Here is a 27322-nt window from a genome sequence, read left to right on the forward strand (position 1 = left end):
TTACTTGAATTGGTCAGACAGCACCTGGGGGTATTGTGCTATTTTCTGGGAATTACAGTTTAAGAGGAACAATGATAAACTGGAATGTGTAAGAGGAGAGGGAACCGGATGAAGAGAAAGCTTGAAACTGCATCATGTGAGGAACACTGAATGAATTGGTGAAGGCTATTTATCTTGGAAAAGTAAGACCAGGATAGGCCTATCCCGACCCCAAACGGGAGTCCTGCGCCCTGGCCTCTCTCGCGGGCTCTAAGTCGGGGTGGGGTTGGGGGCGACAAAATGTTCTCTCTCAAAAGTGGAACAGGGTGGCAATGTGGAGCGCGATACGTGCGCCATCTGCAGGGTCCAGGTGACGGATACCTTAGATGTGGAGCTGAAAACAGACAAGGATTGGGTTGTGGTATGAGGAGAATGTAATTCCTTCCACAACTGCTGTATGTCCCTGTGGGTGAAACAGAATAATCACTGCCCTCTCGGCCAGAAGGACTGGGTGGTCCAAAGAATCGGCAAATGACAGTGGTAGGAGGCTTGCTTAGTGCAGTCGTGGGGAGCCTTGGTGGATCTTGTTATCAAGTGCCCCACAAAAGCTCGAACACTGGGGGGGGGGGATTAATTCTTCGCATAAGGAGCCAATGGATTTGTGGTCCTTTCAGACGTATCAGAGGCATCGTTTTGCATCTTGTCAGTTTTCTTTTCAGAAATTCTCCACAATTAAGAAGATAATTTATTAAAAATGGTCTTTCCAAGCCGGGCGCGGTGGCTCACGCCTGTAATCCTAGCACTCTGGGAGGCTGAGGCGGGCGGATTGCTCGAGGTCAAGAGTCCGAAACCAGCCTGAGCAAGAGCAAGACCCCGTCTCTACTATAAATAGAAAGAAATTAATTGGCCAACTAATATATATATAAAATTAGCCGGGCATGGTGGCGCATGCCTGTAGTCCCAGCTACTCGGGAGGCTGAGGCAGAAGGATTGCTTGAGCCCAGGAGTTTGAGGTTGCTGTGAGCTAGACTGACGCCATGGCACTCACTCTAGCCTGGTCAACAAGCGAGACTCTGTCTCAAAAAAAATGGTCTTTCCTACCTCTGTGGTATATGTCACAACACAATGCTTAGAAGTGCTATAAAAGGTTGGTCCGATGGTAGTGGGTTACCAGAACGTATTGACATAGTGTCACTAAAGTTGGTATTCAACTCCCCCACTGCTAAATTAGACTGGCTTTTAAAAAACAAGTAAACAACAACAAAAAAAGAAGTGCTATAAAAAAGGAGAGAACTCCAAATTGAGTGACCTTTGTTATTTTCCTGCTGCTACACATTGAGTTGTGGAAGCAGTTCCTTTCAGAGAACTTGTTGCCCGCTTGTGATTGATCAGTTAAAAAGACAGCATATTATAGTAGCAAATAAAGTGCAGTTTAAAACCCTAGTCTGTAACTCCTGGACTCGAGCGAATCCCCCTGCTTTGCCTCTCCAATAGCAGTTGGAGAATGAGAACTCTTCCCTTATAAATTTCCAGTCTTTAATCTCTTTGAGAAGGGGTGGAGTTATAGTGTCTCAAGATGGTAGGAACACTCTCCTTAAAATTTATGACATAGACAGCTCCGGCTGCGTTGCCCGCTTCCTTACCCGGCGGGGTGGGGCTGGCCCCTAGCTCACCCAACTGCCAGTGTTTGGCTGAAGTCTCCTCCCCTAAAAGCCCGCCACCTTCCCACCCAGCGCCCACCCCAGCGTTTCCTCTCCCATCACAGGTACCCCCAACTCACCCCACCCTGCTTCCTCCTGCTCCCAGACACACTTCCACTCCCCTAGATAACTCTTCTGTGGGATTGTCCCAATCTCCAATGGCCAGTATTCATCCGCAGGGCCAAGAAACGAAGCCCCCATGGAAAGAAGAGCTTCCGGGTTAGCGAACACGTAGCGGAAACAATCGATAGCGCGATCCTTCCACATGCCTTCTCCTGTGCTTCGCTTCCATCTGGATATTCCTGAGACCTAGCCTTTGTGATAAACCTGCACTCTAGTAAGTACACCGTTTTCCTGAGTTCTCTGAGCTGACCTATTGTGAAGGGTGGTGGTGACCGGCGATTATGGGAACCTCCGACGTATAACTGGCAGGTTAGAAGCAAAGGTAATCTTGGGATCCGGGAACTGTGCCATCTCTGGGCAGATAGCGTCAGAAGTGAGTTGAGGGCCAGGAACCGTGGTTCACGCCTGTAATCCTACCGTTACAGGAGGCCGAGGCGGGATGATCACTTGAGGTCAGGATTGAGAAAAGCCCGAATAAGAGCAAGACCCTGTCTCTACCAAAAATAGAAAAAATTAGCCAGAGACCCTGTCTTTAAAAAAAAAAATCACTCTCTACAATCATTTTCCCTCCTTCTCTGTGTTTTGGGAAATATAATGCATTTCTAAGGCAATCTGGAAATACTGCTTTTATATAGAGTTTAATATAGTATAATCCTTCCCAAAGACAAGCACTTTTAAGTGTGTGCTAAAATTCACCAAAGACCATGGAGATACACCATATATATACATGAAATATTATTTCGGACCAAGGCATCCCTTCCAGAAAAGGAATAAAGATTTCTTTAGAAGAATGTGTTTACTGGCACAAGAGATTTTTGTCTGTATCCTCTTTCCAAACATTCTATCTGTATGTTCTTTGCTTTGACCTTGAATTCCTTTCTCTGCAAAAAATAACAGATTTGGAGACGTATGGGAACTCTTTGAAAGGAAAAGAGTCTGTCCTTCAGCCTGAGATTGTGGTCTGGTGCATTCTTCGTTGAACCGTGTGACATTCATAGAGACACTAGATGAAATCTATAGAGTTCATGTAGGATCATTTTACCATCTTCTAAATTTTTCTGAACTTCTTGTTTAGTGCATCTGAAAAACTGTAATTAAGTATACAATTGTGTTTATGCTAATAAATTTACTCCAGAGGTAAATATGGTTAATAATAGGAAAGTCCTTATGGGAAAGAATGACAAACAGAAAGGTCATGTTCGATGTTACCAATGCAGTTGGGTGACAGAACAAATGATTTATATTAACATAGCATTTTCTATAAGGTAACCAAACAAGTGATTTTACTAAGATGCTATTTCCTGAACTTGCTGGTGGTTTTGGAATTAAGGAGAACATTACTAGCTTTTCTAAAAAGGAAGTGGCATTTTCAGATTCTACTTCCCTAAGTCACCTTCTCCTTGACCTCTACAAACCTATGCCCCATTTTAAATCAGATCCCTGCTCAACACTCTTCACGTAGAGTAATTTTTAGTTATATCTCCAAAGGCTTATTTTATGAATGTCTGTCTCTCCCACCAAGCTGTAGCTTTGCTTACCTTTATATTCCCAGAGCATAACACAGTCCCTGGCAAACACTAGGGCTCGATAATATTTACTGGCCAACTAAAAGACTATTCACTGGGTTTTGATAAAGGCAGTTATGCCCATTGGCATCTTGGTAATAACTAACATTTATTTTTACCTGAGAGAGCAAAGGTGCATTTGAGAAGAGAATTGGATTTCTTTTTTTTTTTTTTTTTTTTTTTGAGACAGAGTCTCGCTTTCTTGCCTAGGCTAGAGTGAGTGCCGTGGCGTCAGCCTAGCTCACAGCAACCTCAAACTCCTGGGCTCAAGTGATCCTCCTGCCTCAGCCTCCCAAGTAGCTGGGACTACAGGCACGAGCCACCATGCCCGGCTAATTTTTATATATATATATTAGTTGGCCAATTAATTTCTTTCTATTTTTTTATAGTAGAGACGGGGTCTCGCTCAGGCTGGTTTTGAACTCCTGACCTTGAGCAATCCGCCCGCCTCAGCCTCCCAGAGTGCTAGGATTACAAGCATGAGCCACCACGCCCGGCCTGGATTTCTTTTATTTATTTATTTATTTATTTTTTGAGACAGAGTCTCGCTTTGTTGCCCAGGCAGAGTGAGTGCTGAGGTATCAGCCTAGCTCACAGCAACCTCAAACTCCTGGGCTCAAGTAATCCTGCTGCCTCAGCCTCCCAAGTAGCTTGGACTACAGGCATGCGCCACCATGCCCAGCTAATTTTTTGTATATATATTAGTTGGCCAATTAGTTTCTTTCTATTTATAATAGAAACAGGGTCTCACTCTTGCTCAGGCTGGTTTCGATATTAGTTGGCCAATTAATTTCTTTCTATTTATAGTAGAAACAGGGTCTCGCTCTTGTTCAGGCTGGTTTCGAACTCCTGACCTCGAGCAATCCGCCCGCCTTGGCCTCCCAGAGTGCTAGGAATGCAGGCGTGAGCCACTGCTCCCGGCCTGGATTTCTTAATTATCATCAAATCCATTAGTTCCTGTTTCAGTTATTTATCATTATTATTATTATTATCATTATCAAAGGTGTTAAAAGAATGTTGAATATACCTAGGAAAGCCAGCCTCACTCCTGAGAGATGTGTTAAATCTGTTCAGCCACTTAATTACATCAGGACTTTTGACTAACAACAGGCCCCACTTCCAGAAAAAGATGATGAGATTTTTATCCAAACTATTATCAGGAACAAACAAGTTCACCATAAACCATTGTTGTTTAATCATATGTTGCTTATAATTAAAACAAGTTTACTTCACTCCACTCAAAAAGAAGCAAGTACCAGGCCGGGCGTGGTGGCTCATGCCTGTAATCCTAGCTCTCTGGGAGGCCGAGGCGGGCGGATTGCTCGAGGTCAGGAGTTCAAAACCAGCCTGAGCAAGAGCGAGACCCCGTCTCTACTATAAATAGAAAGAAATTAATTGGCCAACTAATATATATATAAAATAGCCGGGCATGGTGGCGCATGCCTGTAGTCCCAGCTACTTGGGAGGCTGAGGCAGTAGGATTGCTTGAGCCAGGAGATTGAGGTTGCTGTGAGCTAGGCTGACGCCACGGCACTCACTCTAGCCTAGGCAACAAAGCGAGACTCTGTCTCAAAAAAAAAAAAAAAAAAAAAAAAAAGAAGCAAGTACCAACCACATCTAATTACCTAAGTAACATTTAACACATATGGTAATAACTAACATTTCCTGGGTACTTGATAAGTCCAATACAATGCTAAGCAACTTCACATGCACTTTCACATTTAATTCTCACAACAATCCTGTGAAGTACTATTATTATTTCCAGGAGGCTGAGGTTGGACAATTAGCAAAGGTGGTGAGGACCAGACTAGACCTCTGGGTCTCTCTGACCTCAGGACCTTCCTTCTTACCCCTGTACACGAAGTGTCTCTAGTAATTATCTCCCTTACTAAACTGTGAGAGCCTAGAGGACTAGGACTACCTTTTACACATCTGTATCTATAGCAGGGGGCAGAGTGCAGTAAGACTCAGTAAGTGTCTAGTGAATGAAGGAGGAAGTGCTTTCTCGATCATCAAAACTATATTATGTTTGGTATGATTTTAATGTTAAGTATACTTAACTATAATATATAGTGTATAGAAATAAAATACAGAAAAACATTTATATAATAAGACAAATATATAAATATATGTTACTATTTCTATTAAATTATTAATCCATGTGTCATGCTGACACAGAAGAAACAGCCATTTTGTTAGGTGAAACATGCTCAAGTTCAAATAATAGCACTTTTATATTTTACAATCTAAGAAAAAAAGCCATGTCAACTCTTACTTATATAAATAAAATGCTTCATTACCAGATTTTTCCACTTAACTAGAGGCTTATCATTATAAAACTACTAGAGAAAGTTTTATGAAAAATTAAGGACATCATATCTATAAGTACTTTCTTCTATTGGTTGAAGATCTAACTTTGATTTAACCTTATTTTTTTATTATTTTTCATGCCATTAGGGTCAATTTGGTCCTAGGGAAAATTAAACCAGATACATACATTTTTTTTCTTTTCAAGCTGCCAGGTTGTATACCTCCTTTTGAAGTCCTTCTTCATGAAATCCTCCCCTTTGAGTGTGTTTATAAGTTTTTTTTTTTTTGGGGGGGGGGGACAGAGTCTTGCTCTGCTGCCTGGGCTGGAGTGCACTGGTGTGACCATAGCACACTGCAACCTCAAATTTCTGGGCTCAAGTGATCTTCCTACCTAAGCCTCCCAAGTAGCTGGGACTACATGTGCGCATCACCATGCCTAGTTAATTTTTCTATATTTTTGCAGATGTGGGGTCTTATGCTTGCTCAAACTCCTGGCCTCAAGTGATCCTCCTGCCTCAGCCTCCCATAGTGCTAGGATTACAGGTATGAGCCACTCTGCCTGCTCCCCTTTTAATATTAACTCCATCTTTATTCCATGCCCTGACCCACCTCTCAGTGTTCCCCAAGTACTTTTGTAATCATCATGTTACATATGTTTGCAGTGACCAGTTTTTGTTCAATATTGGTCTCTTGTATCTGATTATGTAAAGCATTTGCAATGGAGGAACTGTTCCCAACTCATTCAATTTTTGTAATAGGTGACTGGTTGACTATGGATAGTTAATAACTTTTTTTTTTTTTTTGCATAGAAAAGAAACACAAATTAGCCCTTCAGAGATTAACTCTGGGTGCCATTTTAAGCACATGTGAGATCTTTGCTTTTGGGTGATTCCCGAGGAAGAACTGTGACCACTCTTTAATGAGTTCTTTATGTGCTTACTTTTATGAAATGAATTACTTTCTTCATTTCACCATGTTTGGAACTTTACCATCTGGGGATTGCCTTTTTGCCAGTAATACCAACAAGGCCCCCTGTTTTTGTTGTTCCAAGAATACTGACCTAACCCACTTGTGGGCCTGAATTCTTTTCGTACTCTAGTCTTCAACATAAAATCTCTACTCAAAATCCCCTTGGGAATTTCCTGGTCCCAGTTAGGTTGGGCTGGCCTTGAGCATAGCTGTATTACATGGCCTGGTTAAATTCTGCAGTACTGTATATAGATCAGCAACACTGGTTTTGAAAATTTAACTAAGAACCTTCATTACAGATTTGGGTTAGATGTGTATTTCCTAGAGAATAGTAATGGGCAGTGCTGTTAAGAATAGCACAGTGAAAAGTTTCAAATGCTATACAAACATGTTTGTTGTAACCTAGAAATTTCCTCAGTAGATGGGGTATGAATGGGGTAGTATTTAGAGTTATAACTCAGGATTCACTGGGGTGTCCCTATTAACTCATATATTGCCCTCTGTGTCTGCCCCATAAATATATAACACACATTTAAAGTTCTCTAAAAAAGTTATTTCCAGGGCCTCCAGGAGGTGAGTTACAGGTGTTTGTACATAAGCCTGCACCTCTTGGGGCTGAGTCTCTATCAGGTATGCTGTCAGAGCACTGGGCTACTTGACTTATCAAAGTTGGGTAGAGTTTTGGGATGAAGTAAGGAGTAGTAGGCTGGGAATTCCCTTCTTTTATGAGTTTTGTTTGTTCTTGTTGGAGGAGTCTCAAAATGGGGCTGCTTGTGCCCTGAGGTTTTAGTGGAAACAACTCTTTCCATTCTTATTTGCATACTGCTCTCTCCTCTCCTTAACTTTCAGAGGTCAAAACTGTTCTAGGCTACTCCCTCCCAGTAAGTTCCTCCAGAAGGTACCTCTGGCAATGAAGGATTTCTGGTGGGTCTGCCCTATCAGTTGGCCAGTCATGTCTGTGTGTTTTCATCTCTCTTGGACTCATGATGGGACATCAATACCTACCTCTATCACTGTCTCACCTCCTTCATGAACTGGGTTTTTTGGGTTGTTTTTTTTTCAGACAGAGTCTAGCTCTGGGACTACAAGTACACACCACCACACCTGGATAATTTTTTCTATTTTTAGTAGAGATGGGGTCTCGATCTTGCTTAGGCTGGTCTTGAACTCCTGACCTCAATGTGATCCTCCCATGTTGGCCTCCCAGAGTGCTAGGATTGCAGGCATGAGCCACTGGGCCTAGCCCTTCATGAACTGTTAACCTGCATACTCCAGTTTGAATCCCTCCCTCCCTTTTCTGAACTCCATATTCTATAGGTAATATACAATTTTAAGACTTTTTGGTTTAATAACCTAGTTCTGTGTCCTAGGCAACACAAACTTCAGAGCTTTCCAGGGGTAAGAATTTTCTATTAAAATCTTTTGTCTTCTATCACACTAGCTGGGGGTTCAGTCAATATTTGCTTTACTGAAAATGACAAATACAGGTGATTTACTTAGTTAATGATAAACACCACCCTCAATTCCTCCCCCACAAAGGAGAAAATATCAGACTTTCAAATAAGTAAACCAAAACTTTTTCTTTCTTTGTAAAGATGTGGTCTTATTCTGTTGCCCAGGCTGGACTGCAGTGACACGATCATAGCTCACTGCAGCCTCAAATGCCTGGGCTCAAAAGATTCTCCTGCCTCAGCCTCACCAGTCTAGCAGTACAGGCTCAAACCACTGTGCCCAGCGACCAACATTTTTCAACTTCCATCCTCCTTTGCTGGATCGTAGAGGTGAAAACAGAGAGTAAAACAAATATTACATCATTCAAAAAGCCCTAATATACCTTATTTGATGAATTCATTTATCACAAAGCAAGTCTAATCAGTCATATGGCTGAAGGGAAGACTGCATGATTTCCAACAAAAATTTGTGCATTATTCATGTATGTTTTGTTCCTACTGACACCATTTTCTTTAACAATGAAGAACATTTTTCTACTTATTTGAGTCTCTACAAAATAATCGGGATATAAGATCATTGGAAAAAAATGAAAACAGGGTTTGAATAAAAGATTATTTTTTTTACCAGCTATTTATTAATTACCCACTGTAGGCCAGGCACGGTGGCTCACATCTGTAATCCTAGCACTCTGGGAGGCTGAGGCGGGAGGATTGTTTGAGCTCAGGAGTTGGAGACCACCCTGAGCAAGAGCAAGACCCTGACTCTACTAAAAAACATAGAAAGATTAGCTGGACAACTAGAAATATATAGGAAAAAAAATTAGCCTGGCATGGTGGTGCATGCCTGTTGTCCTAGCTACTCTGGAGGCTGAGGCAGGAGGATCGCCTGAGCCCAGGAGTTTGAGGTTGTTGTGAGTTAGACGGATGTCACGGCACTCTAGTCCAGGCAACAGAGTAAGACTCTGTCTCACAAAAAAAAAAAAAAAAAAAAAAATATCCACTGTATATGCTAGGCACCTAATACATATATCACATTGAGTAGTGGCTTAATAAGCAGAGGTTAAAAAAAAATCCAAAAAGAAATTAGAAGCTGGCAGGAATCTAGTCCATCAGATTTATTTTAAAGGAAAGGAAACTGAGGTCCGGAGAGTTTGCTTTGCCTCATACCTGTTACAAGTTAGAGGCAGAGTTGGATAAAAGGTCTCTGATAACTTGGCAAAATCAAAATTGCAAGTGTAAAAATACCATGGAACCATAGATTTGAGGCATATTTAGAAACTGTCCAACTTTAAAAGAGTGTTAATAGTCTTGATTAGTTATGTTTTTTCTACCTTTTAATTTTTATATCATCATTTTTTATAGTGGCAGTGATCTTTTATTAAAAGCTTGATGAGGCAGAAACCTTTACAGAAGTTAAAGTCACTAAAGAAACCAGGTAAGTTAGGACTGAATAGCTTCACTACATTTAAGGTTTAAATTTTTGTGCTTTGTATGATAATGAGACCTGAAGAAAAGCATGGATGGGAATTTTCAATGTTATAAAGTTTTTTTCTTACAATTTTTCTCCCCTGAGTCTTGCTATGCTGCCCAGGCTAGACTCCCAACTCCGAGGCTCAAGTGAATCTCTCACCTTAGCCTCCCAATAGCTGGGGTACAGGTGCATGCCACTCTACCTCACAATATTATAATATTTTAAAAATTATAAAAATAATGTACTATTAGAGAGAATTTGGGAAAAAAGAAAGGATATGTTACCCAAAGGGGTCTAGAACACCCCACTGTGGCATAAAAATTATTTTGAACAGCAGAGATTTGAGTTCTGAAATCTCTTAACTGTCTAAAAGCAATCTCCCAAAAGAACTCTCAAGAGAACTTAAAAGCCATAAATTCCCTCCCCGGAAGTGACCAGGGAAGACTGACTCTTATTGGAGATGAGAAGTCTCCATATGACACCTAAACAGACATTGTCACAAAAACTATCATGCCCATCTATTCTCCTAAGGACCCATTTATGTTTCAAAAAGTTCATATGTTTTTCCATAAGTACCCTCTCCCCCTCCATTTCCTCTATTAAGATGGTTTATAAGCCCCAAATTCTAACTGCTCCTTTGAGGCACATTTGTCTGTGAACTCCCATACCTATCTACATAGTGAATATATATACACAGTTAAATTTTGTTTTCTCTTACTAATCTTTCTTTTGTCAGTTTAATTTGTAGGTACCCTGTTACAAACCTAAGAGGGTACAGGAAAACCTTTTCCTCCCTGACACACATATAAACTCACCATTGGAGTAAAACACCGATTATTTTGCATATTCAGTATTTTCAATTTCATTTACTTTTTACATAATTAAAATCATGGCTAACATCATGTAAGCACCCATCTGTGATGCTATATAACTCTCAAATTAATGATTTTTTAATGATTGCATAGTCTTTCACTGAGATAATATCAAGAAGTTCTGTAACTATTCTACTGTTGGATATTTAGACTGCTTCTGATTTTTTAAAATTGTGAATAATTTGGAAAACAATTTGTGAGCGTAAAGCTGTTTCCTTTTTAAAATCAATTCTGTACGTTACTTGCACAGGAAGGAGACCTGCAGGTCAAAGAGAATAAATACATTACCATATGCACAGACACACTGCTAAATTGCTTTCCAAAATAATTGCTTCAAGTGGTGTGGCCTTTGAAAAGGGAATGTTAAGCTAAATATCCCAGGGAGATGACAATTAGTGGTAAAGCAACAGAAAATGTATGACCTTCTTTTATAAACTAAATGACTTAAATCTGAGATAAAATAATAAGTAGAGGCCATGAAAAATGTAACCATTTAGTGTCTGGAAGATATGCAAACATGATAAAAATGATTCAGTTAAGAGGAATGAGACCCAGAGAAAGAACCCTTGGGCCCTTTTTATAAAACAAACAAAAATACTAGTGGATTCATTTAGCAACAGATTTGTGAATTGTTGAACAAATGAGTTTGTCTTAAGTGAAAAGGGCAATTTAGGAGCATCATTGCTGGTGAAAGTTCTGTTATCAAACCTTTATTTTGTTTTTATTAGCTTTCATTTGGAGGAAAGGGTAAACTATCAGACAAAAGGCAATTTGTGCTCACAGTTATCTGATTAGAAAAGGAACAACTAAATAGCCAAACCCTTCTCTTCCAGCAACTTTCCTGCATTTAGCCATTTACCCCTCCTTGGGAGAGCCCAGGTCCCAATTATTCTAACAGGCAATTGATAATGAGATTTCAAAGTGCTGCAGCAACAACAAAGAAATGGGAGAGTCTAAGAAACCACTAGCCTTTCATCTTAAAAATGGGGGGTGGGGGTGGGGGAGAACCACATCACAATTCAGTTCAAAACTTTTTTCCTACCTTGTATTCTAAAGAGGGCAATGTCAATTTTCATCTCAGAGTACCATTTTTCCTACTAGTTTCTCTACAGTGAGCTTTCCACAAATGTTTTTCTGGAGCACAACTACTTAAAATCCAAATTTATGAGCTGTAATTATCTAGTTCAAAGCTGAGAAAATTACTGAAAGTTATTTGTCCGCCCACCCCCACTGCAGCAACACAACTCATTTTCTCTCCTGCAGTGTTTTAGGGTTCAGCAGCAGCTGTAGCAAACTCTGTAGGATCGTCCCTACACACTTTTGACAAGACCAAAAATGTGAATCTGCAGACAGCACATTTTGTAAACAATCAGGAGTCTTTTTCCTTTTTTTGCCAGCTGGTAGTGAAAATACTGTTTTGTAAATAAATCATCTGCAGGAATCCTCATCAGGTCAGCTGTAAATGTGTCAGTTTGAGGAAAGCAAAGAGGAAAGCACTTACCAGTTAATTTTCTGTGATGAGGAGAGAGGCTGTTGTGATGCTTGGGTGTACCCTCCCAGAGCCAGAATGAAATGAAGGGTGGTGTTCAGAACTGCTACGTTGTACACTCTTTTCCAGCCTCCTCATTCTGCTTTTATCTGGCTTTGAAATGACACTGTAGAGAAAAATGATGCTGGGTTTTGAATGTGGTTCTTCCCTTGCCCCACCGCCCTCCATAAAAATCCATCTTGTATTCCAGCAGAAAAGCAATGAACATACGGTGCAAATTAATTCTTCTTGTGCAGGGAGTGTCTGTGTAACAGGTTTGGTTTTTTTTTTTTAATGGAAATCATCCCTATTAGCTGCCCTGCTGCAGGCTGAAATACAGAGATTGGAGGGGCACCAATCCCTTCTTTGCCTAGGTGGGCTTTTGCTTAAGAAAAGTTGAGTTAATTTAGCAGGGGTGGAATGAAAAGAAGCCTGAGAATGTCAAAGGGGAAGTTTTTCAAATGTATAGCAAACTATAGGACTCATTAGGAAAGAGATTTTATTTACTAAGTTTCAGTGTGTCCTGATAGTTGGAAAAAAATAGAATTATGTATTCATTAAGCATGAGTTTGAATTTTTAATTTCTCTACATGATAGGTTGAGAGAACTTTCCTAGCACTGAGGGAATTCCAAAGGTTTGATTTTTATCCCACATTACTCACTATCTGTGTACCTAAGGCAGGACTCAGAATTCAGAAATTTAAGGGATAAAAATTGTGGAGATTGACGGTGAGCCTGCCTCTGCAGAACTATCTAGATTAAAGGTTTAACATCAGCTCTACGATGTGACATATGAAATTGAACATGGTTAGGTCAGGCAGGGTCAGCTGCCAGAGAAGCACATAATTTTGTATTTGTCACCTGTCAAAGACCAAGTCTAGAAAATCTAAAGCAGGAATTCTCATGGTGGGGTTTGGAGGTGAGTGGGTATACTTTTTCAAACTACAGATATTCATCTGCCCTATAAGAATGTAAACTCTCCCATACTTATCCCTGATTCCTTGATTCCACAGAGATAACCACTATTAACAATCTTGGCATATTTTTGTTCAGTATTTTTTGAGAAGAGATGTGGTCAGTGAAGGGGCTAGTTCTGACTCCTTTGCATCAGCAGTGCTAATATTTACTAATAGTTCTATACTATGTTCTGTAATCACTCAAAAGCACAATTTCATCTACAAAAGGTGTTTTTGAGAAGAATTTCAGGAAGTTTTAGTTACTTTACATGATTTTGAGTTTATATTTTGGTGGTAGAGCAAGCAGTATTGAGTAGCAAAGAACAGAGGAAACAATTAAGAGAAATGACATTGATCAAGGATTGTCCTATGTGCCAAGCACAGTACCCACCCAAACCCAGAAATGTGAATGCATTTTAATTTTTGTGCTTAGCCACCACCTAAAACATATGCTTGCTTAGCTTTGAAATTAGTCTAAGAAACAGTAAATAAAAGGAATAGTAACATCCCTCTGCTAATGAGCCCTATAGTTTGATATATGTTTAAAGAGCTCTCCTATGACACTGAAGGCATGACTTGGAGTTGATCAGTTATACAAAAGTAGCTGAAGTGCTCAGGTATGCTAGAGATAACCTACCTGCCACCCCTGAACATTAAGGGTGTACTGGACATCAGCCAGGCTGTTTGGTGCATTGGTTAGTTGCTTAGCCAGTTAACTGGAGATCTGTTAAGAGAGCCTCTACTATAAGTGGAAGAGTTGGTCCCAGACATTCTGACTCCAAAGGCCATTCTCTTAAACTAAGAGGCTTAACCATTATGCTATCCATTTCCTCATTGGAAGAGATGTTTTCAGAATTCAGTGAATGAGAAGGAATAACAATAACTTCTACCAGATAAAAGGATTTCAGGACAGTTTCACCATTTTCTTTTTTTTTTTTTTTTGAGACAGAGTCTCACTCTGTTGCCTGGGCTAGAGTGACGTGGCATCAACCTAGCTCACAGCAACCTCAAACTCCTGGGCTCAAGCAATCCTACTGCCTCAGCCTCCCGAGTAGCTGGGACTACAGGCATGTGCCACCATGCCCAGCTAATTTTTTCTATATATATTTTTAGTTGTCCAATTCATTTCTTTCTATTTTTAGTAGAGACGGGGGTCTCGCTCCTGCTTAGGCTGGTTTCGAACTCCTGACCTTGAGCAATCCTCCCGCCTCGGTCTCTCAGAGTGCTAGGATTACAACCGTGAGCCAATGCACCAGGCCCATTTTCTAAATCATTTGTAAATTCTCTGAAGCCTGTTATGGTTAGTATTGCAAAGTGTTTCTCCACAAGGGTATGTGTTTATAAGCAGGTCTGTAGGGCCAACTGTGCTCAGAGGGGAAGATAACACAGTGCCTCTATCATATTATTTTAAGGACCAGGCTCTCCCATTCCATAAAAAAAGCTTTTCTCCACTGGTGCTTTTCGCTGTTGGAGATTTGTTCTTTTGAAAATATTACATCGTAAAAGGTAAGATTTGTATTAATCTAATGAAGCTCTATTAATGAGAATGGGTTGGGTGACCTTAAGTCAGTCATCCTCTCCCCCCACCTCAACCATACCAGAAAAAGAAATTTCAGGAGTAGACATTTGGGAGAATATAATTGGGTCATTAATTTTTGTCAGTCAGTAATCATTTCTAATCTTTTTGTTGTTCGTTCGTTAAAAAACAAAACAAAAATCCAGTCCAGAGCATAAGCACTGGAAAAGAGATATACAAATGAACATTTTTTTACAAAGAAGCTGGTTTGTGAAAAACAGAAAGACTCATTTCTTTTAAATTTTTTCCTCTTGTCATGCAGGGTGATGACTCTCATTGTGTAAGTGTCCTTAGGCTTGTTTTTTTCTAGGCAGGCAGGGTTAGAGATTAGACTTTGGGGCCTTTATTTGGTAGAATGTGAGGCCTGAACCAGGCAAAGCTTTTCCCAGGGACTGAAATGGATTCACAGTTGCAGACTCAGTGGCCCTGGGGGTCACAGTGAGGAGCCATGGCAACCTGGCCGAACTGGGGGGGGTTTCATGCCACTTAAACTGGAGAATTCTTAAAGGCCCCTGAGGACAAAGCCTTCTCCAAATGCTTGCTTCTCATTTTGTACTGCCCCAAGTAGGAACTGAGCCTCGAGGATACTTAGGGGAAAGTCTGTTAGGATTTAGCTCCACACTCCACATCTTTTTTTTTTTAAGCACCGACTATGCAGAGCAGTGCACATCTTTTCCATTAAGATACCAGAAGCTCTAATTACCTGCGGAAATGTGGGGAACAGCTTCTATTTTATCTCTGATTTAAATAAACCTTCACTTTTAATATGCTAAATGCCAATTCATATGAAATCTAGATTCGAGGATTTAAGTTGGTTTTCTTACCTACAGTCTACAGGATCAGATGCATGAGTGAGAGAAGGGGGTGTGTAGGCTTTGGGGGGGCAAAGCAAACACTCACCTCTCTGTAGGTGCCTGTGCCTGCGGCGGCTGTGGGAGGACGCGTGACCAAAGGCTGCAGGGGCTCTGTGCTTTGTCTGAATCCTCTCGGTTTAATGATTTTTCTGGGAGAGCTGGTCGCAGCTGCTCTGAGTCTAGGAAGACGTGTATTTCCTCTCTTTGTAATAAGGGAGGTAAATAATCTTTTAAGTTATTGCACTGGAAAAGGAAATGTGGTTTGCCAGTCATTAAGTGAATCTGTTGTACATCATCTGGGTGACACTGTCCTTGGCCCTGACTCAAGAAAAAGGACTGCTCTGGGAGTTTAGGCCTTTTCTAACTACCTACCCTAATTATGCTACTTTTCTCCTTAAACTGCAGATAATTGTTGATATGATGTAAGTGTATATGGACTTTTCCAAAAGGCTACATTTTCAGCAAGGAAAAAGATCAGAGAATGAAGCATATTCTCTTAACCTCTCTTTAAGCTTGTTCAGCTGCTACTTTTGCATTTTTCATTAGAAAATTGGTAGCCTGGGGGCGCGATGCAGCTGTGGATGTGTTTTGTTTGTACTGCAGTGTTTTCTAGAGATTGAATTAATTTCCAACATTTAAAAATCAGAAAATCTTAAATAGCCATCTAGATTATTGGCTTCTCATGAAAAAATTAGCAGATCTGGGTACACTGGCCCTCATCCCAGCAAGGATTCAGTTGGGGGTGGCTGAGTAATGGCTGCTCCTGTACCACCTGCCCCCTTTGGGCAGGGCATTGTTTCCCAGCTCCACACCTTCTCCCCTCCCCCCTCACTTGTGACACCATCCATCTGGATCCGCCAGTAGTTTGCACTGTCAACCCTTGTGCCCCTTTCTGATTCTTTTCCTGTTGAATTTCTTCAATTTCAGAAAATTGAATACACAGAAAGATAAGTCACTGGGTGATCATTTTTTATTACATAAGGAATTTTAGATTTGTTCATTAAAAAAATTGAATCCTCAACATTTCCCTGGTAAAACCTGAATGCATTATAAAGTATAATGAAATTAACAAAACCAACATTAATGAGCTTAACTATGGAACAGTGGTGTGCCAAAAAGAGGTGTATTAGGGAGCAACCTAACCCAGAGGTAGGCAATAAGGGGTATACTGTCTGTAGGGAATTTAAAAACAATTATAAAACTAACTAAAGCGCTTCTGCTTTTTGTTATCAACATGTGCAAGTCCTAAACAAGATCAGTGATGAAATACTCCTCCCCTCAAAAAATCTTTTGTTGGTTTCACTTCTAAACGATTGTTGTGATTACTATGAGTTTTAATTATATAGGTATAATTTACTTTTAAATAAATATATTTTACATAAAAGTTAATTATTCTTATTTTAATTTTTGTTACCTATCTTTAATAGACAACGTATTTTACAAAAAAGATAATTGAAAAAACTCCCAGTTATAAATTAAGTTTCCCTGCTGCCATATGTGGACCCAGCTGTGCTTTCTTTTGAAATTAAGTTGATAATGGTTCCAAATCATTGGTGCAGTTTGTGTTTTCCCACTGTGATGCTACAAGTACCTGAATTTAAACAAGAAATTTGAGATGCATAATGATAGCACAATCATGGCAAAGAAACAGAACTTAAGTCATTTCAACTTCTTTATTCTATGTTACCACTTGGAGTTTTTTAAACATTTAAAACAGTGAGACAAAGGGAAAGCTGCAATGTCTACTATTTTTTGTTTGTCCATAGGTGAACTCATTTTTACTGAATTTGGATGCTACTTTTAAAATTAAAAATCATTTAAAAAAATGGTCTGCTTTAAAACTGTAGACTAATCAAGAAGTAAAAGCATTCTAGCAATGATGCGATTTAGTAGTTGCCTAAATTGTACCTTATGTTGATATTTCAGTTTTATTAAAATTGTTATTAATTGCTGGGAATTATTTGAGATAAAATATTATATCAGACTGTAACGAAGGGATTGATGGTCAAATTGTTAGTTAGACATAAAAACTTTTGAGTAAATAATTGTTCACTCTTTTTTTGAATACCTATTGTTTATTTTAAATTTGTTTCCTGGTATATATATCTGGTATTATATATAATCTGGTATTATATATCTGAAGTTCAGTAAAAAAATTCTTACCATCTGTTCTTTTTGTTTCATTTCATGATATTACTGAAAATAATTTGGTCATATTGAGAATGGGTACTAAAAATTGATCTGCCCCAGTTGTCAGCATATAGGTACATCACTGCCATGGTACACAGGGACTGTCAAGGTAGGGAAGGTAAAACTTTTCCTCTACTAAGTTCTGAAGCTGGGGCTTGCAAATTAAATTGACAGAAGATAGATTACAGGAGAAAAGGTTTATTTCACACACAGGCAGGGGCTTCACATGAAAGAATTGAAAATACAAAAAAGAAGTGGTTAGGCCTAAGAGCTTATTTACCATTTTAACAAAAGGCAATAAATCGTGGAGAAGTTTTTTTTTTTTTTTTTTTTTTTTTTTTTTGAGACAGAGTCTCACTTTGTTGCCCAGGCTAGAGTGAGTGCCGTGGCGTCAGCCTAGCTCACAGCAACCTCAAACTCCTGGGCTCGAGTGATCCTTCTGCCTCAGCCTCCCGGGTAGCTGGGACTACAGGCATGCGCCACCATGCCCGGCTAATTTTTTTTTATATATATATCAGTTGGCCAATTAATTTCTTTCTATTTATAGTAGAGACGGGGTCTCGCTCTTGCTCAGGCTGGTTTTGAACTCCTGACCTTGAGCAATCCGCCCGCCTCGGCCTCCCAAGAGCTAGGATTACAGGCGTGAGCCACAGCGCCCGGCCTGTGGAGAAGTTTATAGCTGGACAAAGGAAGTTGTACCCAGCTCATCTTAATCATTATTAAGTGTTCAGTTTAGTAATTTAATTTTCACATTGTCGTGAATCAGATCTCCAGAACTTTTTTTACTATGCAAATATGAAACTTTATACACATTAGACAAATATTTCCCTGAATTTTTAAAAGAAGATTTCAACTCATGGGCTATACGAAGGAAGGATCCAAGGCTAGCCAGCCATCCTGATGAGGGGCAGTGTGAGGGTTGAGGAAGCCAACCTCATGGTGGCAATGTAAGTAGAAAGGACAGTACAAGCAGGTCTTGACAGGACAGCCTGATTTTCCTGGAGTGGCATTCCTAGAAGAAGGAGGCTAGAAAGGAGCCCAGGCCATTATGTTTACCCTAGGCTTTGAAGATGCTTGGTATGTTTGGAATGAAACTGTCCATGGAATGAGATATTAGCAGCTTGTTTAGACTGTATTGCTCTACAGTCAGTGTCATGCCAAAGCACCTTCCCCTCACTCATTCAAGGTAACTTTTAAAATTTTCTTTTTTCTTTCTTTTTATTTTCCGAGACATAATCTCCCCGTTTCCCAGGCTAGAGTGCAGTGGCATCATTATAGCTCAATGCAACTTCAAACTCTTGGGCTCAAGTAATTCTCCTGCCTGTCTCCTGAGTAGCTGGGACTAGAGGTTTTCATCACCACACCCAGCTAATTTTTTGTAAAGATGAGAGTCTTGCTATGTTGCTTAGCCTGGTTTCAATCTCCTGGCTTCAAGTGATTCTCCTGCCTTGGCCTCCCAAAGTGCTAGGATTACAGATGTGAGCCACTGTGCCTGGCTTTAACATAATAACTGTTGAATTTTAAAAGTCGCATGCTTATTATAGAATATTTAGAAAATATAAAAAAGCATAAAATGACAATTAAAGTCATCCTTAACCCTCCCATTGAGTGAAACCAGTCTTGACATTTTGGCTTTTTTCTGTATTTTCAAAATATCTATGTGAGATTAGGCCATACATAGAGTTTTATAACCTATCTATTTTACTTAACACCATGAGCATTTTTCCATGTCATTACATATTATTCAAAAACATGCTTTTAATGACTGTATAATATCATACTCTACAGAGTTCTTTAAGGCATCTTAAAAAGTGACAACTTTATTGCCACCCTAGAACACAGAAGTGTCAGTGCTGTCGAACCTGCATTCCAAGCAATTACTGGTGATGTTATACTGAAATAAAGTACTATCAAGTTGGATCTTAAAGGATAAGTACATTTTAAGAAATATTAAAGTGAAATGCAGAACTCTAGCACAGGCTGTAATTTAGGCAAAATAGAAACAAAATCTGGTATTATCTGTCAACAAACAATTTAGCAAGATTTTCCATAAAATTAAATAATGATGTGATGTGTTATCCACTGCACTTGTAGCAGCATAATTATAATAATGAGACATATTTAATATAACGAGACTCTATATTTTAAAAATGTCATGCCAAGCTTGCTACTTGGCATTGCGCTGCTATTAAGTTATTTAATACTTTCCATTTAAGTTTTATGAAATCCAGGAAGCAAAATGAGGAGAAATTTTTGTTGAATTATAAAGCTTATTGAAATGGAAAAATGAAAGCTTCTCTTGCATACTCTGGAGTCAGATAGCAACAGAGTTGCAAGTTTATAGCTTCAGCTAGAGTCCACAAGCCCTCTCTGATGAATACAAATTTATGGCCCTTTAAAGCATAATAAAAAGCATACTTGGTATTTTATTTCCTTTGCTGTCATTCCAGCTATCAAAAAGTTGCAATAAATGTCACCTTTGGAAATTTACCTGGGAAAAAACCTGCAAAATTATTATGGCACCAGTACACATAAGGGTGATAAATGCAAAGAGCAGGGCACTCCTGGCCAAAACAGAAATTGGAAATGGCACTGAAGAAATTACTGGCTGGGAGGAAAAGCAGAGTCAGACTGATTAAGTACCGCTGCTCTTTGAGATAATGGGCACGGTTCTGAGAAAGTCACTGACCACACGTTTTCCAGTAGGTCTTTCTTCTCTGCAACAAGCTCTTCAATTTTCAGTTTTGTGATGATTCTCTTGTTTCAGAGGGAGAGGGGAAACAGAATATACTGATTTCAAAATCTTGAGTTTTAGAAGGATATGGGTTTTAATCCCATTTGCTACGGCACTGACTGACTGAATGACCTTAATCGTGTTTCTGAAATTCTTCAAGCATGAATTTTTTATCCAAAGAATGGGGAGAATGATATTACCTACACCATAGGGTCATTGTGAGGTATTTCGTTAAGATGGTATATGTAAAGCACATAAAAAATAAGGTCTTGGTAAATGTTTATGTTACTAATAGTACTTGTCATGAACTGCCCAAGATACTTTCTGGTTAAACTTTCTATTGATAAAGTGCTGTAACTACCTATTCACCTTGTGACAGAGACCACCATTGCCACCTCATAATCCATTTCCTCTTTTCTTATCATCAGAACCACAATTTTATTTAGGATAGCAATGTACTCAGACAAAATACTACATTTCCTAGCTTCCACTGAATCTGAGAATGGACACTGAGATTTATTTTTTATTTATTTATTTATTTATTTATTTATTTATTTATTTATTTATTTATTTTTGAGACAGAGTCTCACTCTTTTGCCAGGCTAGAGTGCCATGGTGTCAGCCTAGCTTACAGCAACCTCAAACTCCTGGGGTCAAGCAAGCCTTCTGCCTCAGCCTCCCGAGTAGCTGGGACTACAGGCATGTGCCACCATGCCTGGCTAATTTTTTCTATATATATTTAGTTGTCCAATTAATTTCTTTCTATTTTTAGTGGAGACGGGGTCTCACTCTTGTTCAGGCTGGTCTTGAACTCCTGACCTCGAGCGATCCTCCCACCTCCGCCTCCCAGAGTGCTAGGATTACAGGTGTGAGCCACTGCACCCGGCCCGGCCGACACTGTGATTTAAATAGAAATCATTGGCTAGAACTTCAAGGAAAGCTGGTGTTGCTTTTGAGATATGGCTTGGAAGGTTGACAAGATGGCTGTAGCTTCAGCTGCTCTTTTGGAACTATAAGGAAAGGACAAGTTTATGGGAGAAGTTACAAAAAGTCTGAAATTCTTGAGGCACTAAAGTAATGGTAGCAAACTTCTACTTCCAAACTTCTGGTTTCTTGAGAGATGTAAGCCCTTATGTGTGTAGGTCACTATTACTTTGAGTTTCTTACTATATGTTGCCAGACCAAACTGTGACTCACATAAACCATAAAATGTTAAATTCCTTGAAAAACACTGACAACTTCATTATTCAAGTTATCATTACAATAAAGTCTCGATATATGTGGTAACCTGGGTAACTTTGTTTTTGAAACAAATAAAAGACTTAACTGACTGAAAACTCTACTTGACAGAGTTGATATAAGGACAGAATGAAAGAAAGCACTTAAGCTGACTTGCCTAATACTGTCCTTGGCATATAGTGATTACTAGGTTCATAATGGCTAACATTATAGGGTGACCACAAAGGGAAACAAGCTAGAGAAAATCTTATTTGTCCTTTGAGTAGAAAGAAGCATGGAAAATCCTTTTTTTCCCCCCACACACAGACAGGACCTCATTTTGTTGCCTGGGCATGAGTGCAGTGGCATGATCATAGCTCACTGCAACTTCAAACCCTTGGGCTCAAGTAATTCTCCTGCCTCAGCCTCCTGAGTAGATGGGGCTACAGTCTTGCACCACCACACTCAGCTAATTTTTGTATTTTTTGTAGAGATGGGGTCTCACTATGTTGCTCAGGCTAGTTTCAAACTCCTGAACTCAAGCAATTCTCCCACCTAAGCCTACCAACATGCTAGAATTACAGGCATGAGCCACGACGCCTGGTGACAATCCTTTTTATAGCTCATAGCTGGCAATCTGTATTATTTTCCTAATGAATTCTCTTTGTCTGATGAATTCGTTGTTTAGGAGGATTTCAGCTGGAAAGTGATGGAGAAGGCAAGGCCTAAAGGAAAGTCAGTGGAGTTCATGAGACTGGAGTACAAAAGGAATGGCCTTTTATTTGAAGAGAACATCAGGTAAGAACTTGTAATCTCTGGATGTTGTGTTTTGGGGATTTGAGAAGAATCATATAATTTTAGCCTATACCCAAGTTCCGAGCTGATTATGTCATTGTTCAATGCTCGGTAGGATGTAGATTTAGGTAAGTACAGCTCTGCCTAGTGCTGAAAGCTTGGCTCACCATTTTCTGACTTCTACTCCTATTTGCTGGTGATGTAACCAGTGTAACACAACACAGAGTAGGAATGAATTCAGTGGCTCTGTGTGAAGTTTTTGAATGGTAAAAACATCTTCAAGGACCTTCCCCCCAACCTGTGATGGTCAGTGTGATGAATGACTAATAATTGACTTTGAATCTTTCAGATGGACATCATTACCAGAATGGAATCTGAGTGAGGTAACCATTCACATGACAAGGAGGATTTTTTTATTGGCCTACTCTGTTTTGGTGTTACACTGTTTTTAGTTAAGCTGTGAAAGTGCAATAAAATGGAAGAAACAGCTCTCAGATAATGTGTATTTATCTCATCTGTGGTTGATTCTCATTGGACTTTGAAAATTGTAGGCAGTGTCCCGAGAGCGTTGGTATCACAGACATCTTACTGTGCAGCCACAGTGTCCTAGATGATTCATACAACACACAAAAGGTAAGATTACTGCTTTCCCAGAATTCTGTATGGCTTACCCAAACTGTGACCTCATTTAAGTAGAAGGAAGCATATTCTATGATGGCCATTCACAGATATGCCACACACATATATGGCATAGAATTGGTAACCACATTCTAAAATTATAAATCTTTCTGTGGCAATAAAAACCAAGCTAATTCAACTCTATGCTATATATAAGAGACACGAGAGACTTACCTAAATCAAAAAGATTGTGGATACATCCACACAAAGAAGAAATAAAGAATATCTCCATATAGAGTGATCACCAAGATATATTTTAGCAAAAAAAGATGAGTTCAGAACTGTGTTGTAGTAAGCTACCATTTGAGTAAGACAGGGTGTACGTGTGTTTACATATGTGAATATGTGTATGTATATATGTAGACATGCACACCCTCATCTGTATATACTTACATTAAAATGGTTATCTATAGATGGGCTGGGATACAGGGTGGAAAAGATAGGGATGAGAGCTATTCCTATCTTTTAATTACTTCTAAAATGTACCTTGATATATAATTTTGTCTTTGAAACCATATTTGTTTTACGTAATTAAAAACACAGAACTGAAATGAAGAAAGCAATCCTTCAAAATTAAAAGCAAACTGAAACTTATGAATCTAACTGTATATCAAGTTGGTAGCATATCCACACAGAAAAAAAAATTACTTGAAGTGACTTTAAAATATAATATTTTAGCTGGTTGTGTGGGTCATGCCTGTAATCCCAGCACTTTGGGAAGCCGAGACAGGAGGATAGTTTGAGGCCAGGAGTTCAAGATGAGCCTGGGCAACATACTGAGACCCTGTCTCTACAAAAAGTGAAAAAAATTGGCTGGGTGTAGTGGCACCTGCTTGTGTTCCCAGCTACTCAAGAGGCGTAGGCGAGAGAATCACTTGAACCTAGGAGTTTGAAGTTGCAGGGAGCTGTGATGATGCCATTGTTGCCCAGGCAACAGAGCAAGATTCTGTCTCACAAAAACAAAAAACAAAAACCAAAAGCCAGTATTTTGCCTGCTCATCCTTGTGTGATATAATTTAAAGACAAAGGGAAGTGTAAGGAAATTTTAAACTGCAATGAGTTATTTATTGTTAATAGAAATATTGGCATTGTTATTTGGAAACTATTATAGATATATTGAAAGTAAAGTGAAATTAAAACTCAGGTTAATAACATTCAGAATAAAGATATTTTGTACAAGAGAAAGAAATAATGTATAGAAATCAAGGAAGGTAAGTTAAAACATTATAATCTTAAATTTGGTTTGGAAATACAAGAATGAACTCAAAATTATTTTTCTCTCTTAAAAATGTACATTCTAGCTCTGTTCTCCAAAATACCTAGAAGTAACAAAAAAATCAGTATCAATGAGCACCAGTAGTACACAGATTGTAGTCTCTGAATATCCATTTTCTTCAAGAAGTTTCCAGAGCTCTTTGGAAAAATGACAGGAATGTACAATATCTGTGTGAGGTTGGTACCTCTTGTGCTGGAAAACAAAGAAATTATGGATTTAGTCAAAAGGATAAAAGAGCCATCTTTAAGAGCCTCTCACTGGTCTGTGAAGAAGCATTTGGGGCAGAAATCATGATAAACAGTGACTGCAGCCCATCAAATATATTAAAAATCAATAAGTTCATAATGACACTTAAGGAAAAACTGATTGGTCACCATTTGGAGGTTGTTAGGGCACTATTAGTCATTTACTCTCATCACCCTGAAAATAAGAAAATAAGCATTTTTCCTGTATTTTCTACACACACTGAATTACAGGATAGGCTAATAATTAACAAAGGAAATTTTTTTTCTTTACATAAAAAGTCCAGCTAATAATTGTAAGAAAAAAAATGATAGGATTAGAAAATCACCATTTTGCAGCCTCTAAAGACATAATGGATCTAGGCAGTGACCTTCAGTGAATGTTAAAATAATTAGATTAAAGGTTGATGTGGTACTTCACAAATAAGGAATTAGGCTGTTACAACCTGAACCCACTGATCGATCTTAGCATCTCTAAAAGTGGGCCGACCAGTCTGTGCCTATTGATGTGATACAATAGAAAGTGCACAGCGTCACCTATGAAGCATTCTTGCCTAAAGTAAAGTGAACCAAATCTAATCAAGTCTCTAAATCTAACTACGGTTTTACAGGAAACGCAGGGGATGGAAGAAAGGTTAAATGACATTATGAGAAAGCAGCCAGCCACGTCCAAAATGTGTGACATTCTAAAGGATAAATAATTCTCCAACAAATTATGGTATGAGGATGAAAGGAGAGACAAGGGACTTTTTATAAAATAAAAGAGATTTAAGAGACTTCATAGCCAGATGAAATGTATAGACTTCGATTGAATCCTAATTGCCTTTGAGACACTCAGTGAAATTTTAATATACACTGGGTATTAGATGAGGAAAATAAAGGATCCCTTGGTGATTTTGTCAGGTGTGTTCATAGAAAGATGGTTATGTTTTACAAATTTTTGCTAGTTAGCAGTACATACTGAAGAATTTATGGGTTCAATCATATGATATCTGGGTTTTTTAAATACTCCAGTGTCCTTATGCTAAACAAAAAGATTTAAAGAAGGGCATGACCATTTGGCAGCAGTGTTTCAGAGATGACCAGTAGTATAGAATGGGAAGAGTACTCCTTGGTTTAAACAGCAAGGAATTCTTTGGTGACTTTAACAGGAGCATCCACAATTGGATGGATGGTTGAGGAGAAAGCCAGACCAAATGATTTGGGGATTCCTTAGAGGGAAGGAGGCAAAGAAGTGGAGACAGTGAGAACTTACTTTTAAAGGGCTGGAAAGACACTAATATAAATAGTAATAGTAACAGTCACTAGAGGAGTTTGAGAAAGGTTGGTTTGCTATGAAGAGATTCTATGGAGAGGGAGGTGAAATAATGCTTCTTTCTCTGAACTTTCAGAATTCAGCCTATAACCCCATGTTTTCTCTTTTCCTCTGCCAGAGAGACAGGCAGTATTCCAGAGTGTCTTCTCCTTCCCCTGGGTCCTGGAGTGAGTAAACTCAGCAGAGCCTCCAGCCAAGGTATGATAGATGTGTAGTGAGAGCGAGAATAAACCTTTGTTGTTTTAAGCAACTGACATTTTGGGGTTGTTTGTTATAAGCATAACTTAGCCTATCTGATTTAGGGATACTTTTATTTATTTACTTACTTATTTTTGAGATAGAGTCTCATTCTATTGCCCTGGCTAGAGTGCAGTGGCGTCATCATAGCTCACTGTAACCTCAAACTCCTGGGCTCAAGCAATCCTCTGCCTGACCGACCCCCCTCCCCACCCCCACCTCCCCAGTAGCTGGGACTTGGGACTACAGGCTAGTCTCAAACTCCTGGCCTCAAGTGATCCTCCTGCTTCAGTCCCCCCAACCCCCTAGCAGCTGGGAATGTGAGCCACCATGCCCGGTTAATTTTTTTATTTTTTCTATAGATGAGGTCTCACTGTTGCTCAGGCTGGTCTTGAACACCTGACCTCAAGTGAGCCTCCCACTGCAGCCTCCTAGAGTGCTAGGATTACCTGTGTGAGCCACTGTACCCAGCCAATACTTTTTAACACAATAAAATATAAATGATGTTTTATGAATTCTGATAGAAGCTTTCAATTAGAAAGATGTTGGCAATAGTACCTTACCAGTGTGGCCAGAGGAGAAGTTAGTGCCACCCAGTATGCATTCTCCATTGCTGTGCCCCACCGTTTTCTGTGTCTCATGTGGCAGGGACAATTGCAGGTGACTGTTGGTTTTTGCCTGCTGACTCCAAGAATGGCTGGGTTGTTCCTGCAGCACCTCTTGTGTTCTCTCTGGTAGGACCACTGTTCTGTATTTTCAGAGAAGGATTTTACTTATTTTTTCCCAGGAATGGAAGTTAAAAATAGACCCCCCTTTTTGTAGCATCATGCTCCCCAGCCCTTCCTTCCCTGTTAAAATGGGTTACCAGCAGAAGGTGGTCCCATCTATGGGCCCTAAAATCAGAGAAGGAAGGACTGGTGGCTAAGGTGGGATGGGATACTCCAAACTTTAGGAAGTCTGTAGAGGACTTGGTATGCACTCAGACAGCACTATTAAGGAGAGTGACATGGTTGGAAACTTTGGCCCAGTCCAGGCCTGGAAACTCTGAGAACCAAGCATGATGGAATATTTGGAGCTCCTTCCCCATCTTCAGGCAGGATCTGGGATTTGTTGCCTGCTGTGATCTTGGTGCGTTTATTCAGGCAATGCAGTTATCCACTTAGCAACTCTCCCACTTTCCCTCCGTGGAGCCCCACTGTGAAGGAATGTGATTAATTTGCCCATGACCTAAAATCCTAGCTAATGCTTCAGTGGACCAGGCTTTGTCTTAGAAATATTTTCCA

The 27322-nt window shown here is 39.5% G+C and overlaps 1 protein-coding gene and 1 long non-coding RNA gene across 2 annotated transcripts in view; one reads left to right on the forward strand and one right to left on the reverse strand.

Annotated features, from left to right (window-relative positions):
- CMKLR2 (chemerin chemokine-like receptor 2) overlaps positions 1 to 12171 on the reverse strand; it is a 38044-nt gene extending 25873 nt beyond the window's left edge. Inside the window, exon 1 of the mRNA XM_012738892.3 lies at positions 11942 to 12171. The gene's annotated coding sequence lies outside the window, so the exon portion shown is untranslated. The remainder of the gene's footprint in view (positions 1 to 11941) is intronic.
- On the forward strand, positions 1932 to 22790 carry LOC105856913 (uncharacterized). The gene is made up of 4 exons (XR_012920608.1): positions 1932 to 2016; positions 9460 to 9532; positions 22185 to 22294; positions 22641 to 22790. It is a non-coding gene; the product is annotated as an uncharacterized LOC105856913 (long non-coding RNA).
- The last annotated feature ends 4532 nt before the right edge of the window (positions 22791 to 27322 follow it).

This window comes from Microcebus murinus, chromosome 8 (assembly GCF_040939455.1).
Source record: "Microcebus murinus isolate Inina chromosome 8, M.murinus_Inina_mat1.0, whole genome shotgun sequence".
Lineage (NCBI taxonomy): Eukaryota > Metazoa > Chordata > Mammalia > Primates > Cheirogaleidae > Microcebus > Microcebus murinus.